The following is a 21,875-nucleotide window of genomic DNA, read 5'->3' as shown; positions in this document are numbered from 1 at the left end:
TTCTTCCTCTAATACAAGACCTCGACAATTCATGCGACACAAGCGACCTGTGGATAAACGTAGTGTCCTCTGCGAGCACTGCATAAAATTTCTTGAATACAATGGTTTGTCATTTCTTGAATTTTAAATATGGGAAAAAATTGGTAGAGAGGGAATGGATAGGGACAAAGGTTTCTAGAAAATGACAATGAGGAAGAGATAGATACACAACTTTGGTTCTGGATGATGTCAAAATGCATTTTGGTAAGCAATCAATGTGAAACAGTTTTAGTTGGGTGTTTAAATTCCTATTTCAACCTTTAGTTTCTCGCTTCGTCCTTAGTAGGACGATGATATTTCGGTAAGCATAGAACTGAAAAACCAAATAGACCCTAGAGCCTTGAGTCTTAATAAACGAGTATGGATAGATCATAGATTATTATAATTGTGGCATACATTGCTGTTAATGTCTCTCGTTTTTTGTTTTCTTCAGGCTGACATTAAATTGCCTTCGAAAGGATGGCTTAAGTTAATATCGATCATCGGATGTAATGGAAGTAGCAGATCATACAACTCCACTGACGTTGATATCAAGAAAAGAGTTTCGCCTGACAAACCTGTCTTAAACTTGCTTCATAAGGAAGAACTTGTCTCGGATTGTCTTCCGAGTATGAGCCTCATGGGTTTTCGAGGCTTTTCTTTATATAAATTAGAACACTTTGTTTATAGAACTTCGGCATTCTCTGTACTATCTGAAAGATTGTACTTGTTTTTTTTTTTTATCTAAGGCAATAAAGATTGTTATTTTTTTTCTGGCCCAAAGATTGTACTTCTTTTAGAAATATGAAATTTATATTGAACGGCAAGAATAGAAAATTCAATAAAATTGAGAAAAATCTTAATTTTCATGAGGTAAGAGTATTAAAATAACAACAAAGAAAATACCTAAATTTCGAGGAATTGTATGCATATGTTTTTAATTGTAAGATTTATATATGCTTCACAATATTGGTTTATAAAACATACGAGCTCGTTAAGTTTATTTGTTTAGGGCATCAAGAAGTCCAAGACTTCAAAAATACCTTTTTAACGCTTTTTACATAATAATCTTTATTAATTTTATCTAATATGAGTTAAAAGTAAAGAAATTTGTAGTAAAATAATACGAGTTTCTTTTTTATATTTATATTTTTCGACACTACCAAGAACTAGGGCTGCAACCAAACCGACTTCGGCGAGCCAGAAAAAAATTGGCTGGAGCTCGAGCTCAATTCACACGTGCTGAGCTGGAACTGGAGCTCGAGCCCAATTAATTTTTTTAAGAATATTTGAATTTAAAAAAAATATGAACTATTGTAGCATTTGAAATATATTATTAAAAAATCTAAATAAGAACTAGGAAGAAAATTTTCACAAAAAGGCCAAAAAGAAACAATACGATGAAAGAAAAGTGGAAGCCATGAAAAATCATTTGGTATAATCATTTAATGAGAAGTAACCAAAGTTTCATACCACTACTTAGTTTTTGACTAACATCAACACATTCATATAAATTATATTAAATATTTATTTACAAAAAGATTATCAAAATGTATTAAATTTATGAGATATTGACTAGTAGTTCTAATATATAGTGAATTATTGCATTTTGATGTAATAGATCTTGAAATTGTAACAATAAAATTCATATGCATTATATTAAATATTTATTTACTACAAAATTAGTAAAACTTACTAAATTATTGATTAAACTTGTTTTTAGATAATATAAATCAAAATATTGTATTTTAATATAATCTAAAACTAAAATATGATATATTAACTAATAACTCCAATATATGGTGAATTTAGAAATAAATGAATTTTGTTGTAGTAGATATTGAAATTATCACGATAAAATCTATATGCATTGCATCAAATACTTATTTACATCGATACTCACCTCTTCGGGAGCATATTTTGACAATCTCACAAATTGCAACTCATACTCAGCAACAGATAAATCATTCTGCTTTAATTCAAGGAATTCAACTTTCTTACGGTTTCTGTAGACCGGTGGAGTATATTTGTCAACAAATTCTTTCAAAAAGTCATTCCACATCAAAGTGACAGGTTGGCTCTTGCTCCTTGGAACTATTTCCCACCAGTCTAAGGTGTCTTTCTCCAGTAAGGACACTGCGAACCTCAACTTTTGTTCAGAAGTACACTCAATTTTGTCCAACACCCTTTCCGTGTTTCTCAGCCATTCTTCTGCTTCTGCAGGATCAGTTGTACCTGCAAATACCTCCGCCCCTTGTCTCCTCACTATTTCATAATTTTTATCAATAACTGCATCCTGTGGTTGGGGTTGTGGCGGTGGAGCCATCCTTTGGATCATTTCTAGAAATTGTTGCATAAAGGGGTCCATTTCTGGTTGTGGGGCATTTCTATTTCGGGATTCTAACCCTTGATGTTCTGATGCAGAATCATGACCCTTCACAGACCCAAATGACTCAGTTGGGCCAACATCATTTTCCCTTGACGCTTCCATCCTATATGAAATACGCACATGTAAGTAGATTTCTAATATTTACCTCACGTATAATATCACATTCATCTACTATCCCTAGGAAATCTAATCCTTGCTCTGATACCACCTAATGTAGCATCCCTAACGCTATTAGGGCTATATCTTCCCTAAACGTCATACTTATAGTAACCCCTGTATCCATATATATATAAATATGCACATAATCATCTAATCAATATGCATACGTAATCCCAACGTCATAACATGCATAACCAACCCACAACATCATATATACATATCAAACACCACAAGTAATCCATCACAAGTAATCCCCACGCTTATGTTCTCTCTATACAAACAAAATACGATTTGTACTCTAACTCACAAATAGGAGAAAACTGCTGCCCGACCTGCCTGAGTATAGCGTGTACCCCTAATTTTCAACAGGTAGACACCTCAAAGTCTATTCCTGAAAGAAAATGTCAGCAGAGGAATGAGTCTGCCACTCATTAAGTAAATAACCAGCCCTATCTATATATGTATATCAAACACAACCCCAAACAAGATAAGTAAGCAACATGTATGGAATACAATCAATTTCATTCCAACATAATCATCTGCATCGCACCACATAGCCAACTCACAATAAAACAACCAATTAAACTCTCTTTCTTTTAGTTTGCTTACCAGAAGGTGATATCGTATTTTTTCCATCAACTCAATCTCACCGTTATATAAATTCAAGTGAATCCCTTGACAACCGACTCATCAATCTCATTTCGTTTATCTCCCCATGGTTTCTAACCAGAAATCTAGGGCTGTTGTAGGTAGAGATTCCAGGCTCGATGAATTCAAGACTGATATGCTCTTTGATAATCATCTGCATATCTTTCTTGTCTTCCATATTCATCTGGATAGATTTATATCGAATGTACTCGTAATTGCATTCTTTGTTGACCATCAGAGTAGTTTCGATCTTGTTCCTATCCCACCATGACAGAGGATTTTCATTGAAATTCCTTTGGATGAGCCTCTTGACACTCTCAAGAAAAAGTCTCCTTTACTCGCTGATATCTAGCGATTTTATTTTCAGTAGTGCTTCCTTAAAGTTCCTAATTTCCTCTACGATTTTCTTATAGAAGTTATCGCTATCTTTGAGTCCATATTGCCTGAAAGACAAAATAACCTTACCAAATTTTCTCTTATCCTGCATTTTTGGACGAGTTAGTCTGGCATCAAATTTACCATGTTTGTTGCGAAAATTTATAGGCATTATTTTGTTAAATGCCTTTTCTCTTCGCAACACCTATATCTCAATACCACAGTTAGTGGTAAAGATTCTATCCTGCATATATCTTGCAAATGTTTGAATTATATTGTTACTTAGCAAAATATCAGCACATGTATCATGAAAGTAAATAGGAGTATTTTTACCCTAAACCAGGGCGATCCAAATGCTCCTCCGATCATGATTTTGACTTCTTGTATTCTCTTATTTAGTATCAGAATTTTTTGTAAAACATCCCTTCGTGAAATAACGGCTAAGGTTTCCCTTGCTTCCTTAGAGAAAACTCTAAGTTTTGTCGTGTAAATTCCTGATCTTGAATCATAATAGGTTGCAAAATATTCCGTCTTATATTGATCATATAACATACGAACAGATATGTATATAGAGAAGGGGCTCGTCATTCAATCTTTATTGTCAAGTTCTAAAGTACTTGTTGCTCTCTTGATGGCTGCAACCCATTCATCTATCAACTTCTCGGTACTTCAGATTTAGATAAAATCTAGGTTAAGTATAGCACCATATGGATGCAAGGGCTAGAGCATGGTCCTCGCCCAAGTTGGGAGATCTTTGATATGTCCGACTCGAGTTCTTTCCAGTTAGTTCCTTTAACCATAATTTTTGGAACTGTAATTATGCAGAAATTTACCCGTTCCGCTTCTCTTGGATGTGATACTACCATGGACTTCAGTGGAGTGTAAACGCCTCACCGTATTTCCTGGTAGTACTTGTCGAACTTCAAAATTTCTCAGCCATTCACGTTCTTCTTCGATCGTGAGAAGTTTTGGATCAATGCTCTTGGGATCATTGCGACATTTGTCAGGAATTTTCATGAGAAATTTCGTCATCTGTATTTTCAGAATTTGGAAATATTCCACGTTTTCATTGTAACTCGAACTTTCATTTGGTTTAATTTTCTCTTTAAAGAGTTTTCTCCAATAGTGGATAAATAATATAATTAAGCTTGTTGTTTTGAGATCATATATATAAACTAAAATACCATATTTTAATATCATCTAAAATAAAATATAAGATGTTGACATAATTCTAATATATAGTGAATAAATGTATTTTTGTTTTAGTGGATATTGAAATTATAACGATAAAATTTCATACGCATTATATTAAATATTTACTTACAAAAAAAATTATCACAATATACTAATTGTTGGTTAAGCTTGTTTTTAGATAAAATAAAGCAAAATACCATATTTTAATATCATCCAAAATTAAAATATAATATATTGGCTAACAATTATAATATATGGTGTAAATTTGAAATATAAGCATTTTGTTGTAGTGGATATTGAAATTATAATGATAAAATTTATATGAATTATATTAAATATTTATATACAAAAAAGTTTACCAGAATGTACTAAATTATTGATTAAGTTTATTTCCGGATAATATAAACTAAAATATCATATTTTAATATCATCCAAAACTAAAATATGAGATAGTAATTAATAATTCTAATTGATGGTGTATTTTAAATGTTCAATTAAAATATGAGATAGTACCACACTGTTCTTTTTATTTATCCAAAAAAAAATTATTTTATTCTTAACTCAAATATTCACTTTACCATCATTGTGAGGATTTTTGTTACTTAGATTTCATAATTTTATGAATTTAATATATTAATTTATATTTTATAATATATCATTTGACTAATATAATTAACACAATTGTTAGATTTGATCGGAAAATTTTTAATCGATATATAATAAAATAGAATCATTGAGACTATCAACTTAAGCGCCACTTATCCGCAAATGTGGACAATCTGAATGAGCTTTATTATGCCAAATCAAATATAATATATTTTTTAGATAAAAAAAAAAAATTATTGGATTTCATCCAAAAGAGATCTTAGTAATATTATTTGACAACTTTGTGGTTAAAGAATTAAAAATATTGAAGTATATTATTTTTTATCTTTTATTTTTTGAAGTATATTCAATATCTTTTTTGATAAATACTGAATAAAATAAAGAAAGAAATCTCTCGAATTTATTTTAGCGGAAAATCCTTCAATTCTGAGACAAGAAAGACGGTCTCAAATTTATTTTTAATTTGAATTTCCAAGCAAATGTTACCGTTGGAGGGTAATTTTTATAAATGTTACCGTTGATTGGGCCATTTACCGTTGATTGGCCCACTATATATTACACACTAACATTTGTTATGATTTCATCTTTTCAAAGTCTTTGATCACTTTCCTCAACTTTCCCTCTCTTTGTTCTTGTTTTTCCAGGAGACCAGAGGGAAATCCATTAAACCTCAATAACTTACCCGAAGATTACACTAAAGATGGTATACAGGCCTCAGAGGACAGCTCCTCGTCTGCTGGTACATTACTTTGTCTTTAGTACTATTGCCTGCGGTTTTTTAATTACATCTTCTTGAAGTTAAGCAAAAAGTAAAAAAAAAAGGATGAAACCCTGCTGTCCAAGATTACAACTGATCAGTCAATGAAATTTTCTGAAATTCTGTAATCCCTTCCCTTATGCCCTGGATTACGAAAAGGGAACAGTTTTCAGAATTTGATTCTTGTGTTTTTGTGCTTCTCAGAAACTTTTGATATCAATTTTTGTTTCTTCTGCGAAGATATTTTGCTTGTGCAATAAAACTGATAACTCTCTTGCTCAAATCTTCAATTAATCAACAAATTCCCCCCAAAATCTTGATTCAGATTCTCTCTACCTTTCTTGAAAAAAGTTTCGGATCAAAGTTGATTTAATTGGCATATTTGCAGGAGGCTTCAGGAAAAAGAGAAGCGGCGCTAAGGAGGGAAAAGATGAGGCCGGGAAGGTCTACGAGTGCAGGTTTTGTTCCCTCAAGTTCTGCAAGTCTCAAGCCCTTGGGGGACACATGAACCGCCACCGTCAAGGCAACCTCTTTTCATTGCCCTAATTTCAATGTTCTACGTTTTTCTACACATTATAAAATCAAGACAATTTCCATCACTGCATCTTTCTTATTAACCCTCAACTAAATAAAAGTAGAGTTGTAAAAGTACATGAATTTTAGCAAAGTTGGTTATATCTGCTATAAAATACTCCCCTTCGGTTTTTCGCCAATGAGTTTTCCTTGTACAGTGGAGCACTGTCTTGTCAATCCCTGTTCTCATTCATGTAAGGAAAATGTATCTGGGCTACTGTATTTTCTTTTTTTTTTTCCTTTGGATTCTTGCTGAAATTTTTTATTTCTCAGAGAGGGAGACAGAAACCTTGAACAAGGCTCGTCAAAACTGGTCTTCACTAACGATTTGGCTCCTGCTCACCTAGGTTATGTTTCAAGGTATATGTATGAACTCTCCCCATCCCTTTTCTTCCTTTTCTTAATTCATTTTTAAATTTTAGATGTTCAAACTTTGAGATACTAAGAAAATAAAGAAAAGGGCTCAAGGTTCTATATATGTTCTGTTACTGATCGATATTCCTTCTACAAATTTCATGCGTCTTCAGTGCAATGTTATTCTTTGTCTTTTTAATTCCTTTGTTGTTTCTTTTCCCCATTTGGCTGTAATGATTTGAAGTCTCGAGACTATTTTTCATGGGCTCTTGAAAGGATTTTGAGAAAATGATGATGTTTGTAGCAGTTGTAAGTTCCTTCGTGAAAATTTCTGTTGATGTATGTTTGGCATGAGCATATCACGTGTTTTCCTTGTTTATTTCCTTGTTTACACTGTATATCTCCACTCTTTAAATACGAAATGATAATTTTATTTGTTAAAAGTAAACATTTCAGATTTATGCATGCATTGAAATTTTAAAAATCTTCACTATATTTAACACAAGAATATTGTGAGATGTTTTTTGATTTTATTCTTCTATCCTCTTGCTTAGCCATATGCTTATCTAGTCTTTCTTTTGTTTTTTTGGGTTTAGGTCTTTCCCTTCTTGTAATGGAATTTAATCACATTTGCATGTTTTCACATAGGATTCCCATTTGGTGGTTGATAGTGGAAACCAAACTTGAGACTGCAAGCCATCAGTCTATTGGCCTTGAATTGGTAAGTCTGTGTGAGAGGTTAGTGATGTTTTCGCAAGTTTTCTGCAATTAGCTGCTAGTGATCCTTCCTTCACTAGCACTTTGGTTTGAAAAAGTTTTGGCTTTGATCGGCAACTGGGAGTCTACTACTTTAGGAGCAGTAAGTTACTACTTTGTTTTATCTACCAGTCAATTTCTGTTGCATATTATGCCTTCGAATTGGAGAATGCCACATGTATTTATGTTGTTATCTTCTATGTCTTGGTTTATTCATAGTTCTGCCTTATTAGCATGTTAATTGTTAGCAATTATTTTATTGAATAGAGATGTCATATTATTTATTAGCAATTATTTTATTTGTAAGCTTATTGTTAGCAATATTGTCATTGTCTATGTCTTGCTAGTGCCATTAAAATTGTGAATTGTAAATTACTACTTTGTTTTATCTACTATTATCTTTGTTACCAGTCAATTTCTGTTGCATATTATGCCTTTGAATTGGAGAATGCCACATGTATTTATGTTGTTGTTATCTTCTATGTCTTGGTTTATTCGTAGTTCTGCCTTATTAGCATGTTTATTGTTAGCAATCATTTTATTGAATAGAGATGTCATACTATTTATTAGCAATTATTTTATTTGCAAGCTTATTGTTAGCAATATTGTCATTGTCTATGTCTTGCTAGTGCCATTAAAATTGTGAATCGTCTAGCATGTTTCAAGTCCCAAAGAGCATCAGACAGATATGACGAGTCATCATTAGAAAATTCCAAAAGTATGTATTCTGCAATTAAAAATGGTGGCCTAACACATGTAGCATGCATATATTTGATTCTACAAGTGAAGCATATTAATAGTATTATAGGTTATGTGTACTCGTTTATTAAAGGTTGAAGGCTTTGGATTTGGTTTTGCAAATTCTGTGTTGCCGGAAAACTTTATATTGCTAAAAATTGTGTGGGAATCAAAAGGGTTGAGTAGGATTTGAACACTCATTGGGATACATTTTGGCCGCTAAAAGTATGCTTTTTGATGATATTTTAGAACCTAATGTTAACTTGTGTATCTTCATATTCCTCTCGTCAAATTTCTAACCGAAAAGAAACCAATGTCCTTATTTGTTCTTCCTTGCCGACTTTTCTCCCATATTTTGAAATCAAGGAGGCTGAGACCATTAAATTTATACTTTGTAAACTTCAAATCCAAATTTGTGCGCTGATTTCTTTGAAAAACTCACGTGACCATCATTTTGACTCGGAAAGAATAGGATTGGGAATGCTTGAGGCTGTTGAAATGTGAATGGTGCAAGTATAGAGTTGAGACCTAAATTGGAGAACGAATCTCCCCTTTTTTTGTAAATTTATTCTTGATTAATTCATCTTGTTGGGTTTTCTTCATGAGCTTGTTTTGAAATTTTTTGTTGTTATACATTTAAAATTATTGTATGAATTTACAGAAATCATGTTGGTTCATGTTTAACATCTTATGTTTGCAGGTGTATCATAGAAAAATATCGGAAACTCTATATTATCCAACTATGAGTTATTTTATTTTGTGGACTTTGGGAAATTAAATACTATGCTAAAGCGTAAAGCGGTTGTCTAGATGCCAATTAAAATTTTTTTAGAAGATTTTGTGAATTTTGTAAATATACGTAATCTCAAACATTTGATAAATATTTTTTAATGAACAAATTAATACTAGATATGGGAATATTTTTTTAGTTTTATTGAGTAATCAACCATAGTATATTTCTAAAAAAAATTGTTTTCTTTTTTATTCTTTTACTAAAATTTGTTTTCTCTTGTCAAGTGCTTTGTGTTATCAACTCATGTTTTCAAAATCAGTATCAAAATGCACAAATTTTTATGATAAATTTACAAAGTTTGAATATTTTGTGCAATTTTAATAAGTATATCGATGTACTTCATTTACTTGTTTGTGGATAAGTGCCTAAAAAAGTCACATGTTTTTATTTTCACATAAATCATTAATTGATTTTTATTGTCATTTAAAGTAGTTTTTGTATTTTTGGGAACCCTTTGAAGTTTGAAGTGCATTCGATTTATTACTTTTGAACAAATGAAATTTTTTTTATTATCATTTAAAGCAGTTTTTGTGTTCTTAGGAACCCTTTGAAGTTTGAAGTGCATTCGATTTATTACTTTTGAATAAATGAATTTTTTTTTTCTTTAGAATTCCAAAAAAGTGTATAATTAACTTTTTTGTTGTGATAAATAATTGTATTGATAATACTTAAAGAAATACATGCATTACCTATATTGCTACTCGCCAAGATGTGGGAACAAATCTTTTAAGATGAAAGGTGTACAAGTAATTTAAAAATAAACAATGAGATTGGCATCTAGACAACCGCTTTACCGTGTAGTGTATGATATTTTATTTTTGAAGTTCAAAAATAAACTAATTTGTGGTTGCGTAGTAGTGATTTTCAACAAATTTTACTATGATACACCTGCAAAGTTTTGGATGTCGACATGGACCAATATGGTGTTTCTGTACAATTTGTGCAAAAATTTTAAATGTATGACAATCAAAAGGTTTTGAAAAAGCAAATTGGATAAAACCTAACATAATGAATAATTTGGGAATAAATTAACAAAAATAGTGGAGGATTATCTCCTCTTTAGGCGTCAACTTCGAACTACCTTGCATTCTTCATATTTAAACTGACCTCAACGTTCATAATCCCATTACTTCCGAGTTAGAATGTTGAGAATGTGAAGATTTCATAGAAATCACGTACATTTTTTGGATTTGAAGTATACAAAGAAAAAATGCAATGGTTTCACCCTTTCTTGAATTTTAAAATATGGAAAAAAAAATCGGTGGAGAATAACTAGATAGGGACAAAGGTTGCATCTTTGGTTAGAAAAATGGTAGAGAGGAAGAGATAGATACATTAGGTTATCATGTGGTTCTAGATAGTGTCAAAAAGCACATTCTTTTTAGCGGTCAATGTGAAACAATTGAGTGTTTGAATCTCCTACTTCAATTCTTAAATTTCCCCGCACAGTTTTTAACGAGATGAAGTTATTTTGGTAAGCACATAATTGAAAAACCAAATACAAACTCTAGAGCCTTCAATCGTAATAGATGTGTATAGATAGATACATTATGCATTTTGCTCCTTACATACTTTAAACGATACTGATATTGTTGATTATGTGCAGGGTAATGCTAGTGAAGATGATCCCCACAAGTGTTAGCCAAATGATCTAGTCGTCAACTTGCTTCACAATAACACACTAGCTTTCATGACACACACAAAGCCTTGCGGTTTCTTTTTCGGGACATCGACATCCATTATCTGTAGAACAAATTTGACCTATTGTAAATAAAGAATACTTTGTTTGTAGTACTTTTGGTCTTCAGTGGAAAAAGCCTTTGTGATCAAGTTCCTTTTTTTATTTTATATTCCTTCAATTTTTAATGTGACGCAACACCACTTACAAAGTATTAGAAATATGTCTATATGACTTAAACATAAGTAGTGGAAAGAGAGCATTATTTATCAAGCATATCAAATAACTTGTTGCGCTGGATCCAAGAAAGTAGTAATTGCAAGAAACAAGTAAAAGATAGTGTTGCACCATCAAAGTGTAGTTGATCTCGTTGTGGCTGAGTTCACCACATCAATGAGGGTTTATGTAATTATTATGGCATAGCTCAACTTATTAAGCAAGTACGGAACCAAATAAAGCAATCCCTATAATTCATAGTTGAATAGAGAAATATTAGACAACTTGTAGTTCAAAGCAATTAATTTAAGCATTTCATTTACATGCATAAGCACGACAAACAACTAATAATAACCTTGAATACACTTAAAACATGGATCTTCCCAATGGACCTCTCATTCACCAGCCTCTGTCCTGTCTTTTTATGATCTCAGCAATAATCTATTTAACCCAATCATATCCATATTTATGGGTTGCAGTCAAAAGAATGTACTACAAGAAAAGCATTTGCTCTGCAGACCCATGAATGTAAGAATTTCCTAATGTGTATCCCATCACTCCACATGTGAGGAAGAGATTGGTAGAACCTGTTGAATTCAGTTCAAGCTCCATCTCCTTCACGGACTGCAACATCTTCTTCTCCTAACTCTGTTTCTGCTACTCTGGTTCTGCAGTGAAGAAGTCGTGTTTTTCCTTGGTTACACTTTTATTAGTTGTGCTTTACACTTTCATTAGTTGGCATTAGTGGCTTAGGTGGCAACTGATTTGGAATCTGAGTTGTTATTTCTGCTTTAGTTAGTTACACAGTTTCTTCTTCACCGCCTTTGTATCTGTATTTAAACTGAAGCTGTACCAGTTCCCGTTGAATGAATGAAAACACAACTTCAGTCCTCTCCATTTCTTGCTCTGTAACCCAGTAACCATGGGGCTTATGCCTAATTTTATCATGGTATCAGAGTCATCATCTTGATGGTCTCTGCATACGAAGTGCTTTGAACGATCAATTTCACTCATCTGAACCTTTCATTTGATGAGAATGGTGAGCTCATCAACTGACACACATGCCATTCCTTCCATAGAAAATGGAACTGGGAATCATCACATGGTAATGGTTTCTACTCCATTCAATGGGAGCAATTGGCTATCCTGGAGTAGGTCTATAAGGATAGCTTTAGAAAGCAAAGATAAGTTGGCATTTATCGACGACATAGGACTACAGCCTACGATTGGGACTCCTCAGCACAGACAGTGGAGGATTACAGACTGTATAGTACGGACATGGATTTTGAACACCATCTCCAAGGACTTGGTAAACGCATATCTGTATGCAAGTTCTTATAGAAATCTCTGGTTGGATCTTGAAGCTAGGTACGGTGAGTGTGACGAAACTCTGCTGTACAAGCTGCAACGCGAAATTAGTTCTATCTTCAAGGTAATATGAGCGTAACTGGTTACTACACAAAATTGAAACAACTCTGGGATGAATTATTATGCCTCATGCCACCAGCAATGTGTTCATGTGGCCTTTGCATTTGCGGATGTAACAAAACCAAGGCGGAAGAAAACGATGCAAACCAACTAATACAGTTTTTGATGGGTTTGAATGACTCCTACAATAACATTTGTAGTCAGACTTTGGTTCTAGAACCTCTTCCGCTCGTCAACAAAGCAAATTACATGGTGCTACGAGTTGAGAGACAAAGGATGGTGAACTCAGAATACTCTGGTATAGGGGAAGGATATGCCATGAAAGCATACGACCAAAGGTATTCTGCCTCTAATACAGGACCTCGACAATTCATGCGACACAAGGGACCTGTGGATAAACGTAGTGTCCTCTGTGAGCACTGCAATAAAATTTCTTGAATACAATGGTTTGTCATTTCTTGAATTTTAAATATGGGAAAAAATTGGTAGAGAGGGAATGGATAGGGACAAAGATTTCTTTTTCATTAAAAAATCACAATGAGGAAGAGACAGATACACAACTTTGGTTCTGGATGATGTCAAAATACATTTTTGTAAACAATCAATGTGAAACAGTTTTAGTTGGGTGTTTAAATTCATATTTCAACCTTTAGTTTCTCGCTTCGTCCTTAGTGGGACGCTGTTATTTCGGTAAGCATAGAACTGAAAAACCAAATAGACCCTAGAGCCTTGAGTCTTAATAAACGAGTATGGATAGATCATAGATTATTATAATTGTGGTATACATTGCTGTTAATGTCTCTCGTTTTTTGTTTTCTTCAGGCTGACATTAAATTGCCTTCGAAAGCATGGCTTAAGTTAATATTGATCGTCGACTGATGTAATGGAATTAGCAGATCATACAACTCCAGTGACGTTGATATCAAGAAAAGAGTTTCGCCTGATAAAGCTGTCTTGAACTTGCTTCATAAGGAAGAACTTGTCTCGGATTGTCTTCCGAGTATGAGCCTCATGGGTTTTCGAGGCTTTTCTTTATATAAATTAGAACACTTTATTTATAGAACTTCGGCATTTTCTGTACTATCTGAAAGATTGTACTTGTTTTTTTTTTATCTAAGGCAATAAAGATTGTTATTTTTTTTTTGGCCCTAAGATTGTACTTCTTTTAGAAATATGAAATTTATATTGAAGGGCAAGAATAGAAAATTCAATAAAATTGAGAAAAATCTTAATTTTCATGAGGTAAGAATATTAAAATAACAACAAAGAAAATACCTAAATTTCGAGGAATTGTATGCATATGTTTTTAATTGTAAGATTTATATATGCTTGACAGTATTGGTTTATAAAACATACGAGCTCGTTAAGTTTATTTGTTTAGGGCATCAAGAAGTCCGAGACTTCAAAAATACCTTTTTAACGCTTTTTTACATAATAATCTTTATTAATTTTATCTAATATGAGTTAAAAGTAAAGAAATTTGTAGTAAAATAATACGAGTTTCTTTTTTATATTTATATTTTTCGACACTACCAAGAACTAGGGCTGCAACCAAACCGACTTCGGCGAGCCAGAAAAAAATTGGCTGGAGCTCGAGCTCAATTCACACGTGCTGAGCTGGAGCTGGAGCTCGAGCCCAATTCAGTTTTTTTAAGAATATTTGAATTTAAAAAAAATATGAACTATTGTAGCATTTGAAATATATTATTAAAAAATCTAAATAAGAACTAGGAAGAAAATTTTCACAAAAAGACCAAAAAGAAACAATACGATGAAAGAAAAGTGGAAGCCATGAAAAATCATTTGGTATAATCATTTAATGAGAAGTAACCAAAGTTTCATACCACTACTTAGTTTTTGACTAACATCAATACATTCATATAAATTATATTAAATATTTATTTACAAAAAGATTATCAAAATGTATTAAATTTATGAGATATTTAGTAGTAGTTCTAATATATAGTGAATAATTGCATTTTGATGTAATAGATCTTGAAATTGTAACAATAAAATTCATATGCATTATATTAAATATTTATTTACTACAAAATTAGTAAAACTTACTAAATTATTGATTAAACTTGTTCTTAGATAATATAAACCAAAATATTGTATTTTAATATAATCTAAAACTAAAATATGATATATTAACTAATAACTCCAATATATGGTGAATTTAGAAATAAATGAATTTTGTTGTAGTAGATATTGAAATTATCACGATAAAATTTATATGCATTGGATCAAATACTTATTTACATCGATACTCACCTTTTCGGGAGCATATTTTGACAATCTCACAAATTGCAACTCATACTCAGCAACAGATAAATCATTCTGCTTTAATTCAAGGAATTCAACTTTCTTACGGTTTCTGTAGACCGGTGGAGTATATTTGTCAGCAAATTCTTTCAAAAAGTCATTCCACTTCAAAGTGACAAGTTGGCTCTTGCTCCTTGGAACTATTTCCCACCAGTCTAAGGTGTCTTTCTCCAGTAATGACACTGCGTACCTCAACTTTTGTTCAAAAGTACACTCAATTTTGTCCAACACCCTTTTCGTGTTTCTCAACCATTCTTCTGCTTCTGCAGGATCAGTTGTACCTGCAAATACCTTCGCCCCTTGTCTACTCACTATTTCATAATTTTAATCAATAACTACATCCTGTGGTTGGGGTTGTGGCGGTGGAGCCATCCTCTGGATCATTTCTAGAAATTGTTGCATAAAGGGGTTCATTTCTGGTTGTGGGGCATTTCTATTTTGGGATTCTAACCTTGATGTTCTGATGCAGAATCATGACCCTTCACAGACCCAAATGACTCAATTGGGCCAACAGTGTTTTCCCTTGACGCTTCCATCCTATATGAAATACGCACATGTAAGTAGATTACTAATATTTACCTCACGTATAATATCACATTCATCTACTATCCCTAGAAAATCTAATCCTTGCTCTGATACCACCTAATGTAGCATCCCTAACGCTACTAGGGCTATATCTTCCCTAAACTTCATACTTATAGTAACCCATGTATCCATATATATAAATATGCACATAATCATCTAATCAATATTCATACGTAATCCCAATGTCATAACATGCATAACCAACCCACAACATCATATATACATATCAAACACCACAAGTAATCCATCACAAGTAATCCCCACGCTTATGTTCTCTCTATACAAATAAAATACGATTTGTACTCTAACTTACAAATAGGAGAAAACTGCTGCCTGACCTGCCTGAGTATATCGTGTACACCTAATTTTTAACAAGTAGACACCTCAAAGTCTATTCCTGAAAGAAAATGTCAGCAGGGGAATGAGTCTGCCACTCATTAAGTAAATAACCAGCCCTATCTATATATGTATATCAAACACAACCCCCAAAAAAGATAAGTAAGCAACATGTGTGGAATACAATCAATTTCATTCCAACATAATCATTGCATCGCACCACATAGCCAACTCACAATAAAACAACCAATTAAACTCTCGTTCTTTTAGTTTGCTTACCAGAAGGTGATATCGTATTTTTTCCATCAACTCAATCTCACCGTTATATAAATTCAATTGAATCCTCTTGACAGCCGACTCATCAATCTCATTTCGTTTATCTCCCCATGGTTTCTAACCAGAAATCTAGGGCTGCTGTAGGTAGAGCTTCCAAGCTCGATGAGTTCAAGACTGATATGCTCTTTGATAATCATCTGCACATCTTTCTTGTCTTCCATATTCATCTGGATAGATTTATATCGAATGTACTCGTACTTGCATTCTTTCTTGACCTTCAGAGTAGTTTCGATCTTGTTCCTATCCCACCATGACCGAGGATTTTCATTGAAATTCCTTTGGATGAGCCTCTTGACATTCTCAAGAAAAAGTCTCCTTTAATCGCTGATATCTAGCGATTTTATTTTCAGTAGTGCTTCCTTAAAGTTCCTAATTTCCTCTACAAATTTCTTATAGAAGCTATCGCTATCTTCGAGTCCATATTGCCTGAAAGACAAAATAACCTTACCAAATTTTCTCTTATCCTGCATTTTTGGATGAGTTAGTCTGGCATCAAAATTACCATGTTTGTTGCGAAAATTTATAGGCATTATACTGTTAAATGCCTTTTCTCTTTGCAACACCTATATCTCAATACCACAGTTAGTGGTAAAGATTCTATCCTGCATATATCTTGCAAATGTTTGAATTATATTGTTACTTAGCAAGATATCAGCACCTATATCATGAAAGTAAATAGGAGTATTTTTACCCTAAACCAGGACGATCCAATGCTCCTCCGATCATGATTTTGACTTCTTGTATTCTCTTATTTAGTATCAGAATTTTTTGTAAAACATCCCTTCGTGCAATAACGGCTAAGGTTTTCCTTGCTTCCTTAGAGAAAACTCTAGGTTTTGTCGTGTAAATTCCTGATCTTGAATTATAATAGGCTGCAAAATATTCTGTCTTATATTGATCATATAACATACGAACAGATATGTGTATAGAAAAGGGGCTCGTCATTCCATCTTTATTGTCAAGTTCTAAAGTACTTGTTGCTCTCTTGATGGCTGCAACCCATTCATCTATCAACTTCTCGGTACTTCAGATTTTGATAAAATCTAAGTTAAGTATAGCACCATATGGATGCAAGGGCTGGAGCATGGTCCTCGCCCAAGTTGGGAGATCTTTGATGTGTCCGACTCGAGTTCTTTCCAGTTAGTTACTTTAACCATAATTTTTGGAACTGTAATTATGCAGAAATTTACCCGTTCCGCTTCTCTTGGCTGTGATTCTACCATGGACTTCAGTGGAGTGTAAACGCCTCACCGTATTTCCTGGTAGTACTTGTCGAACTTCAAAATTTCTCAGCCATTCACGTTCTTCTTTGGTCGTGAGAAGTTTTGGATCAATGCTCTTGGGATCATTGTGACATTTGTCAGGAATTTTCATGAGAAATTTCGTCATCTGTGTTTTCAGATTTTGGAAATATTCCACTTTTTTCATTATAACTCGAACTTTCGTTCGGTTTAATTTTCTCTTTAAAGAGTTTTCTCCATTAGTGGATAAATAATATCATTAAGCTTGTTGTTTTGAGATCATATATATAAACTAAAATACCATATTTTAATATCATCTAAAATAAAATATAAGATGTTGACATAATTCTAATATATAGTGAATAAATGTATTTTTGTTTTAGTGGATATTGAAATTATAACGATAAAATTTCATACGCATTATATTAAATATTTACTTACAAAAAAAATTATCACAATATACTAATTGTTGGTTAAGCTTGTTTTTAGATAAAATAAAGCAAAATACTATATTTTAATATCATCCAAAATTAAAATATATTGTATTGGCTAACAATTATAATATATGGTGTAAATTTGAAATATAAGCATTTTGTTGTAGTGGATATTGAAATTATAATGATAAAATTTATATGAATTATATTAAATATTTATATACAAAAAAGTTTACCATAATGTACTAAATTATTGATTAAGTTTATTTCTGGATAATATAAACTAAAATATCATATTTTAATATCATCTAAAACTAAAATATGAGATAGTAATTAATAATTCTAATTGATGGTGTATTTTAAATGTTCAATTAAAATATGAGATAGTACCACACTGTTCTTTTTTTTTATCCAAAAAAAAATTATTTTATTCTTAACTCAAATATTCACTTTACCATCATTGTGAGGATTTTTGTAACTTAGATTTCATAATTTTATGATTTAAAAATATTAATTTATATTTTATAATATATCATTCGACTAATATAATTAACACAATTGTTAGATTTGATCAGAAAATTTTTAATCGATATATAATAAAATAGAATCATTGAGACTATCCACTTAAGCGCCACTTATCCACAAATGTGGACAATCTGAATGAGCTTTATTATGCCAAATGAAATATAAAATATTTTTTATATATATAAAAAAAAAACTATTGGATTTCATCCAAAAGAGATCTTAGTAATATTATCTAACAACTTTATGGATAAAGAATTAAAAATATTGAAGTATATTATTTTTTTATCTTTTATTTTTTGAAGTATATTCAATATCTTTTTTTGATAAATACTGAATAAAATAAAGAAAGAAATCTCTCAAATTTATTTTAGCGGAAAATCCTTCAATTCTGAGACAAGAAAGACGGTCTCAAATTTATTTTTAATTTGAATTTCCAAGCAAATGTTACCGTTGGAGGCTAATTTTTATAAGCATTCTAAATTAACAAAAAAACAAAAAAAAAAAGAAAGAAATAATACCGTTGATTGGCCCACTATATATTACACACTAACAGTTGTTATGATTTCATCTTTTCAAACACTTTGATCACTTTCCTTAACTTTCCCTCTCTTTGTTCTTGTTTTTCCAGGAGAGGGAAATCCATTAGATCTCAATAACTTACCCGAAGATTACGCTAAAGATGGTATACAGGCCTCAGAGGACAGCTCCTCGTCTGCTGGTACATTACTTTGTCTTTAGTACTATTGCCTGCGGTTTTTTTATTACATCTTCTTGAAGTTAAGCAAAAAGTAAAAGAAAAGGATGAAACCCTGCTGTCCAAGATTACAACTGATCAGTCAATGAAATTTTCTGAAATTCTGCAATAATATATAATATATATATATATATATATATATATCATCTTCTTACCCTTCCCTTATGCCCTGGATTACGAAAAGGGAACAGTTTTCAGAATTTGATTCTTGTGTTTTTGTGCTTCTCAGAAACTTTTGATATCAATTTTTGTTTCTTCTGCGAATATATTTTGCTTGTGCAATAAAACTGATAACTCTCTTGCTCAAATCTTCAATTAATCAACAAATTCCCCCCAAAATCTTGGTTCAGATTCTCTCTACCTTTCTTGAAAAAAGTTTCGGATCAAAGTTGATTTAATTGGCATATTTGCAGGAGGCTTCAGGAAAAAGAGAAGCGGCGCTAAGGAGGGAAAAGATGAGGCCGGGAAGGTCTACGAGTGCAGGTTTTGTTCCCTCAAGTTCTGCAAGTCTCAAGCCCTTGGGGGACACATGAACCGCCACCGTCAAGGCAACCTCTTTTCATTGCCCTAATTTCAATGTTTTACGTTTTTCTACACATTATAAAATCAAGACAATTTCCATCACTGCATCTTTCTTATTAACCCTCAAATAAGTAAAAGTAGAGTTGTAAAAGTGCAGGAATTTTAGCAAAGTTCGTTATATCTGCTATAAAATACTCCCCTTCGGTTTTTCGCCAATGAGTTTTCCTTGTACAGTGGAGCACTGTCTTGTCAATCCCTGTTCTCGTTCATGTAAGGAAAATGTTTCTGGGCTACTGTATTTTCTTTTTTTTTCCTTTGGATTCTTGCTGAAATTTTTTATTTCTTCATTATATTTTCTCAGAGAGGGAGACAGAAACCTTGAACAAGGCTCGTCAAAACTGGTCTTCACTAACGATTTGGCTCCTGCTCACCTAGGTTATGTTTCAAGGTATATGTATGAACTCTCCCCATCCCTTTTCTTCCTTTTCTTAATTCATTTTTAAATTTTAGATGTTCAAACTTTGAGATACTAAGAAAATAAAGAAAAGGGCTCAAGGTTCTATATATGTTCTGTTACTGATCGATATTCCTTCTACAAATTTCATGCGTCTTCAGTGCAATGTTATTCTTTGTCTTTTTAATTCCTTTGTTGTTTCTTTTCCCCATTTGGCTGTAATGATTTGAAGTCTCGAGACTATTTTTCATGGGCTCTTGAAAGGATTTTGAGAAAATGATGATGTTTGTAGCAGTTGTAAGTTCCTTCGTGAAAATTTCTGTTGATGTATGTTTGGCATGAGCATATCACGTGTTTTCCTTGTTTATTTCCTTGTTTACACTGTATATCTCCACTCTTTAAATACGAAATGATAATTTTATTTGTTAAAAGTAAACATTTCAGATTTATGCATGCATTGAAATTTTAAAAATCTTCACTATATTTAACACAAGAATATTGTGAGATGTTTTTTGATTTTATTCTTCTATCCTCTTGCTTAGCCATATGCTTATCTAGTCTTTCTTTTGTTTTTTTGGGTTTGGGTCTTTCCTTTCTTGTAATGGAATTTAATCATATTTGCATGTTTTCACAGAGGATTCCCATTTGGTGGTTGATAGTGGAAACCAAACTTGAGACTGCAAGCCATCAGACTATTGGCCTTGAATTGGTAAGTCTGTGTGAGAGGTTAGTGATGTTTTCGCAAGTTTTCTGCAATTAGCTGCTAGTGATCCTTCCTTCGCTAGCACTTGGTTTGAAAAAGTTTTGGCTTTGATCGGCAACTGGGAGTCTACTACTTTAGGAGCAGTAAGTTACTACTTTGTTTTATCTACTATTATCTTTGTTACCAGTCAATTTCTGTTGCATATTATGCCTTCGAATTGGAGAATGCCACATGTATTTATGTTGTTATCTTCTATGTCTTGGTTTATTCGTAGTTCTACCTTATTAGCATGTTTATTGTTAGCAATTATTTTATTGAATAGAGATGTCATATTATTTATTAGCAATTATTTTATTTGTAAGCTTATTGTTAGCAATATTGTCATTGTCTATGTCTTGCTAGTGCCATTAAAATTGTGAATTGTAAATTACTACTTTGTTTTATCTACTATTATATTTGTTACCAGTCAATTTCTGTTGCATATTATGCCTTTGAATTGGAGAATGCCACATGTATTTATGTTGTTGTTATCTTCTATGTCTTGGTTTATTCGTCGTTCTGCCTTATTAGCATGTTTATTGTTAGCAATTATTTTATTGAATAGAGATGTCATACTATTTATTAGCAATTATTTTATTTGCAAGCTTATTGTTAGCAATATTGTCATTGTCTATGTCTTGCTAGTGCCATTAAAATTGTGAATCGTCTAGCATGTTTCAAGTCCCAAAGAGCATCAGATAGATATGACGAGTCATCATTAGAAAATTCCAAAAGTATGTATTCTGCAATTAAAAATGGTGGCCTAACACATGTAGCATGCATATATTTGATTCTACAAGTGAAGCATATTAATAGTATTATAGGTTATGTGTACTCGTTTATTAAGGGTTGAAGGCTTTGGATTTGGTTTTGCAAATTCTGTGTTGCCGGAAAACTTTATATTGCTAAAAATTGTGTTGGAATCAAAAGGGTTGAGTA

At 32.3% G+C, this 21,875-nt stretch overlaps 1 long non-coding RNA gene across 3 annotated transcripts; it reads left to right on the top strand.

Moving 5' to 3' along the window:
* Window positions 1-5,968: 5,968 nt before the first annotated feature.
* Window positions 5,969-11,190, top strand: LOC110011985 (uncharacterized). 3 transcript variants are annotated; one of them, XR_016065637.1, is made up of 5 exons: window positions 5,969-6,128; window positions 6,535-6,669; window positions 6,993-7,079; window positions 7,722-7,794; window positions 10,967-11,190. It is a non-coding gene; the product is annotated as an uncharacterized LOC110011985 (long non-coding RNA). The 3 variants fall into 3 exon arrangements; XR_016065639.1 differs by having other exon boundaries at window positions 7,722-7,811; XR_016065638.1 differs by having other exon boundaries at window positions 7,722-7,932.
* Window positions 11,191-21,875: the final 10,685 nt, after the last annotated feature.

Source organism: Sesamum indicum, linkage group LG5, assembly GCF_026168435.1.
Source record: "Sesamum indicum cultivar Baizhima isolate 11 linkage group LG5, ASM2616843v1, whole genome shotgun sequence".
In the NCBI taxonomy this organism is placed as follows: domain Eukaryota; kingdom Viridiplantae; phylum Streptophyta; class Magnoliopsida; order Lamiales; family Pedaliaceae; genus Sesamum; species Sesamum indicum.
Note: the sequence above shows the minus strand (reverse complement) of the source record. Positions and strands in the feature narration are given on the sequence as shown.